Genomic DNA, 6,760 nt, shown 5'->3' with positions numbered 1-6,760 from the left:
TTCAGGGTAGCAAGCATTATCCAGAATTTCTCTTAGATTCGACCCCATAGCTGATAGTAGAACTAGAATAGATATTTTTTGTTTCCTACTCACGCGGGCCCATATTCTTGCTTTTCTATCAATCTCTAATTCTGACCTTCCTCCCCAATCTGATATTATTGTGCCGGTATAGACAGCAATTCCGTTATGGTCCAATTCTGAACGGTAATAAATACCGGGGCTTTGCAATATTTGATTGATCACAATCCTGTATATTCCATTTACTATAGAGGTTCCCAGGGAATTCATTAGAGGAATATTTCCAATAAATACGGTTTGCTCTTGCATATCTCTACCGGGTTTCCAAATTAATCCTGCGGGTACATATAATTCAGAAGAATACGTGAGTGATTCATACACAGCATCTCTCTCTTTTATCAAGGGTTCCACCAATTGATATGTTTCCACAAATAATTGAAATTCTATTTCTTGATCTGTATCTTCAATTTTTGGAAACTTATGAAGTTCTTCGGTCAAGCCCTGATCAATGAACCTACAAAATCCTTCAAATTGTATCTGACTAAATCCAGGTATTGTAGACATTCCCTCATTTTCATCCCGGAGCATCTTAATTAAGTTTCCCATTTATTGAAAAAATCCCATTATTGGTTAAGTCTTTATCGAACCATATAGATCGATCGAGCAATGATGGAATGTATATTCTTTTTACTGAATCACATGAAATTTTATCCAATTCCATAGACCTATGAAATTGGCATAGACGGAGGAATAAAGAGAGATAATTTTCGACGGATCCAAATGGAGATGGATTAATAAAACATTCCTTGAAACAAAATTCTGCCCCTTAGCTTAGACTGATGGAGTCTTGTATAGAATATACAAATGGATCCAATTTCTACCTGTTATTATGATATTACGATAAGATTGGGTATCAGAAATAAGATTGGGTATCAGAAATAAGATTGGGTACCAGAAATAGATTCATGATTTGATCCATTCTCTATGAATGAGATAAAGACAGAATAATCCGGAACAGTATCGAGTTGGTTTTTATTTTAGCACTTAACTTATTTCATTGATTCCACCATTGTTCAAAAAAGGATTCACAGAGAAGAGGGAGCTCTTGTTAGTGTTAGTAGAATTAGTAGAATACGATTGAAGTGCGTAAAGGGCATTGTATAAGTATATCCAGATATAGCTATCTAGTTATCTGCATATCCCCTCTTTTCGGGGTGCTATATGCGAATTTCCAATTTAGATTCAACTTATTCAATAGAAAAATATTCAATGCAAAATTCAAGCACGACAATTCCCTATAAGATAAGGTGGATAGGACTAGGTATGCGTGTAACAATTTATGTTCGAGGGTTTACATATACACATATATGTTGTTATAATTGAAATTGAAAACAATTGATACTGATTAGTCGTGTATCAACTTTTTTTGTTTTCTTATGTTATTAATTTAATTATTAAGGTAAGGAAAGAAAACGTTAGATCAAAATCCAAGAACTGTTCATGAATTCACAGGAAATAATTAATGGCTCCAATTTACTCTGAATTTTGGACTCTGTGCCTAGAAATATCTTTTTTCTGTTTCAATATAAAAAAAAATATTATGTTTTGAAACACTATACAATCAAGAGAACCCTGGACCCAGGGATCCCTTTTGGAAAGGGATAAAGAAACCCGTTTTAAAAATCCAACTCAAACCAAAAAAAGGTTGAGTAACCCCCCCCCCCCAAAAAAAAAAAAAAAAAGAAAGAGTTAGGTCTATTTTGGATCATTTTGGCGGCATGGCCGAGTGGTAAGGCGCGGGACTGCAAATCCCTTTCTCCCAGTTCAAATCCGGGTGTCGCCTGATCAACAAAAGAAAAGCTTCGGAATACCTTATCCTTCTATGCTAATAGAACTCACATATGCTAATAGAACTCACAAAATTCTTGCCTGACAGAAGCATGACTAGGGTTGTAGATACTGTATTTTAAGAATACAGAGGTTCTATAAAAAAAAAAGACTTGAATTTTTATCATTTGGTTATGGTTAAAATCGGGTATCAATATGAAAAAAAAACCGATTTATGACTGATTACTGGTTGGTTCGGGCTATTTCTTTGTATTTGATTTATCAATCGAATCGATAGTAAAACTGAAATTGTGAGATTCAGAACTACGAAAGTCAGATACCTAAAATCGGGGTAGCCGAAGGAAAGGGGGTTCGGTTCCTAAATGTAAATCCAATCCTTGCTTCTATTCTAGGATCTGAGGGAGATTATAGGAAGCACTATCAATACTTCCTAATTACCCTACCTTACTAGGGTGGTGCCCACTGACTGAGTCTTGAATTAAATTGGGTAGGTTGGTGGGGAATCAAATTGGGAGTTGCGGAAAGGGCTAAGGATAGTTTGTATTTTGTATCCAGACTCACGAGAATCCCTGAGTACTTACTCAGGTATCCAATCAATATTGGATTGGATGGGTAATCAACTCTTAACTATAACTATTATAGTTATAGAATAACTAACTATTCTATATCTTATATTATAGAATATAGAATCTAATTTTCTAATAAAAGTTGAAAAATACTTCTCCGTTTTTTGTAACACCCTGCCAAGAACGTAATTGGGGTGTCCCCCGATTGTTTCACAGAAAGAAACAGAGACAGTAAGACTTGGGGGGTAGATAGAGGTATGTGATAGATAGTTAAGATAGTTATCTTTTTACATCTTTATGGTATATATATATATTCTATTTATATTCCATTTTTTTTTCTTATGCTTATGAAAGCTAACAAAACAAACAATGGGTCTTACTATTCCTACATCTTTCATTAGTAACATTCCTTTAAGATCTCCAAGGGTAGTTGTATATCTTGCTTTTGCTTACTGCTTTCCGATTCGACCGGAGATCCTTGTAATTAGAGTATAGGAACTCTTGTATTCATTGGATTGGTTCATCAATAGCGTTAGAGCAAAATGCCATTTTGACTCTGCACCATTGATTCCACTATTATTAGTGATTAATAATGGAATAATTCCTTCATATTCATAGAGATCGGGGGAGATAATTTACATGGATATAGTAAGTCTCGCTTGGGCTGCTTTAATGGTGGTCTTTACGTTTTCCCTTTCACTCGTAGTATGGGGAAGAAGTGGACTCTAGGGGGTACTACTAATTAAGTTGAGTAATCAAATTGGATCAATGGTGCTTATGTTTAATGGACCGTTCCGCGAAGCGTTTTAAGATAATCCATTTCAAAAATTCTAGGGTAATCCAGTAATATATGAACAATGATCTTTCGATCAATATTTGAATGATTTGATTCTGATGTTGTTCGTATTTCGAAACTCAAAGGAATGCGCATGATAGGAAATTTTTCCAGCCGAACTCTTCCTATTCCTAAATATAATATTCGATTTCGATGAACCCGCTCTTACCATAATTATGGATATTACAATGAGGAGCAACCAACCCCTATTTTTTTATTTGTTTTTCCCTCTTGACTGTTCAAAGAGGAAGTACTGCTACTATTACGTGGATACGTACTTTCTACTGGAGATGCCATAGACGTAGTGGTTGTTCAAAGGGGTACTACGCATAATAAGATCTTGCGTCGGGTGATCCGTGCTCACTTAAGTTTTATACTTCTAGGAATCCTATTTATGCTTTATTGACTCACCTCATGTCATGGCTCAAGCATGAAAAATGGGTGGTGTTTACTACTTATACTTATTTTTCAAATCCGAAGAAGTGACTATAGAACTCCGTGGGGTATCTGTTAACGGCCCAATCAATTACTTCATTTATATGGATAGATATTGTATCTAGTCTATATCAAACCCATCCATTTTTTGAATTTATACAATACAACTTTATACATGCAATACAATATTTTTACAATATAATAATAGATAGTGTGGTAGAAAGAACTATATGAACCTTTCTACTACACCATCTATTATACTGTTGATTCCAGTTCTCTAATTTCATTTAAGACTTGGAATTGGAATCCCTTTTATTTCGTCAATCATTGATAAGAGCTAATAAGTCAAGTTTAATTCTAATCATTTTGACTGACTGTTTTTACGTAGATGATAAGTAAAAAAGCAGTAGGAACTAAAATGAACAGCGCAGTCGCAATAAATGCGAGAATATTGACTTCCATAATCTCATCGTTTTTTTTTGCTTCGCAATAACTCGGGATCTAATCCCATAGAAAAAAAAAAATAAAAATAAAAAGATTTCTCCTGTAAATTCAATGGGTGCATCCTGATGGTTGATACTGAATCGGATCAATATTCAATATTATATTATGAATATGAATAACAATATCTGATCTATTAAATCGATTCATCGTCGAGAATTGAATAGTATAACATAGGAAGATCTTTTATCCATACCGAATCAAAAATGGGATTCCTGATCTAATCAAGAATCCCATTGAATTTCTCATCTTTTTTTTTTTCATTCTTTAGTTTCTAAAATCTATCATCTTCTTTATAAGAATCATCCGACGAGGTATCATCTGACCTGTGTTCTGTTGCCGGCCTTCCATTGGTAACAGACCTAAACAGTAGGAGTGAAATGGAAAGGGGGAGGAGTTAAGCTCGAAGCGAAGTTTTCGTAATGATCTAATCCTCCTGGAAGGCAGAGAAATGTGATAAAGGTATGGGTATGGGATGGGTCTCGATATAAAAAAAAAGATCTAATATTCCGACAAATTCTTTCTTTATTGATTTTTCTCCTTCTTCGATGAAACCCTAAAATAAAAATATATATTATATAAAGATAAAGAAAATAAAGAAAAAAAAAAATGATTCATTCCCCCTGTGGAAAAGAAACAAAAGGGACGGATCATTGTTTGATCCTTTACTTTATATTAAAAGTAAGGACCCTCTTTTTCCTTGGATTGGGACTGAAAGCTAAATTCAGCATGCAATTTGAATAAGAATAAGATAGATAGATTGTTTTTAATTACTTTACTAATTGAGATTGCACAAAATCGTATCTCGAAAACACGAAAACAAAAGGGAGTAGGTTTAATAGTACTCTGCTGCCCGAGTAACTATGTTACTAAGTTAGTTAATTGTGTATCGTAGAATAAACGAGTACAATTTGTATATGTACTCCCTGGAAACGTATGGGTACTCTGTACCCTATTCCATTTCATGGATCAGAAGCAATTGAAAAAGTCAAACCAGTGGGTCTCTCTTGGAATCCCCAGTATGGCGATACCTACGACTACGTATGCCTCTCCCCCCAGCAATCGGTACTAGTTCAAATAATTGAAATTCCCGTCTTTGTCCGATGAGAAATTCGAAACGAAAAACAAAATAAAAAAAAATTAAGGATCCCCGCAGGAAATTCAATCCTGTCCCGGGCCCCCTCCTCACAGAAAATGGGAAGATGAATTGATGGATTCATCGGATCCGAGGTCGGGACTGACGGGGCTCGAACCCGCAGCTTCCGCCTTGACAGGGCGGTGCTCTGACCGATTGAACTACAATCCCAGGGTGAGGTATACAGCATGCATATATGTATTCTTATGCTTTCATTCGTTTCGTTTCTATTTACGAGAAATATTCTCGTGTTGTAAAAGAAACACGACTGATATACTGATATCCACATGGATACGGACTAGAGTAAGAATGACACAGATTACTGGTAATCCTACTAATATATTGAGAATCTATTTTTCAATGGAAAAAGGACTCTTTTTTTCTTTACTACCTTTGCAACAAATTGGGAATCTAGATCTTTAGACAGATCAGAAGATGTGAGAAATTGGAAAGAAACCAAGGGGTATTGTAGAAAAAATGGACCCTTTATCCCTATATATTTTATTCCCATATATCCTTAGAATACTTTTAGAATTTTAGAATATATGGGGCATTCTAAATATCTAAATAATGGGCATTTCTGGAGGACAAATTTGGTTATCATGGATCGGCGAATTAGTGGGCCGAGCTGGATTTGAACCAGCGTAGACATATCGCCAACGAATTTACAGTCCGTCCCCATTAACCGCTCGGGCATCGACCCAGGAAGAACAAATTCTGGGCTTATTGATAATCCATGATCAACTTCCTTTCGTAGTACCCTACCCCCAGGGGAAGTCGAATCCCCGCTGCCTCCTTGAAAGAGAGATGTCCTGAACCACTAGACGATAGGGGCATACCTGCCCGATCGCCATCATACTATGTTCATAGTATGAGCAGTTTTTTGGAATTGTCAATATAATGTAATGTATAATTATAATGGGATGACTAGATCCGAAAAATCTTTCCTGCTTCTACGATTCCATAGAATTTTTGATTTTAATTCATGAAATGAACCATCCCGTCCTATATCCTATATATATATAACGAAGTATGGGATCCCCTCAGGAAATGATTTGTTCGACAGACAGAAAAGGTAAGTCAAACCTTTCTTCCATTTTGACTCATCGACTCACTCATCGTTAAGATGGGATATAACCTATCTTTATCTCACACTAATACTAAGCCAGGAAATTAAAAAACGATAGAATGCTTTTTTTGATCGATTCAAAAAGATGATGTAGAACTGGTAAATCAGGGAAGGGATTCGCTGAAATATTTTGAATCGATGTCAGATTCGTACATGTATCAATCAAGTGAATCTCATCTGGATGGGTCAATAAAAGCAAAGCAATTAGTATAGGCCCGGCCCTGAAAGAATTCATTGCATTACCATTGCTATTTATCAAATATACAAAAGAAAATAATCATTTTTTTTTTCAT

At 35.4% G+C, this 6,760-nt stretch overlaps 2 non-coding genes across 2 annotated transcripts; one reads left to right on the top strand and one right to left on the bottom strand.

The window, feature by feature from the left end:
* The first annotated feature begins 1,790 nt into the window (after positions 1–1,790).
* Positions 1,791–1,861, top strand: TRNAC-GCA (transfer RNA cysteine (anticodon GCA)). Its single transcript has one exon. It is a non-coding gene; the product is annotated as a tRNA-Cys (tRNA).
* Positions 1,862–5,435: 3,574 nt separating this feature from the next.
* TRNAD-GUC (transfer RNA aspartic acid (anticodon GUC)) lies at positions 5,436–5,509 on the bottom strand. Its single transcript has one exon. It is a non-coding gene; the product is annotated as a tRNA-Asp (tRNA).
* Between the last annotated feature and the right edge of the window lie 1,251 nt (positions 5,510–6,760).

This window comes from Aristolochia californica, unplaced genomic scaffold (genome assembly GCF_029961685.1).
Source record: "Aristolochia californica isolate CCGP_79_NKW_82.1479 unplaced genomic scaffold, dmAriCali1.0.hap1 SCAF_443, whole genome shotgun sequence".
Classification (NCBI taxonomy): Eukaryota; Viridiplantae; Streptophyta; class Magnoliopsida; order Piperales; family Aristolochiaceae; genus Aristolochia; species Aristolochia californica.
The sequence above is the reverse complement of the archived record's forward strand: the minus strand, read 5'-3'. Positions and strand labels throughout refer to the sequence as shown.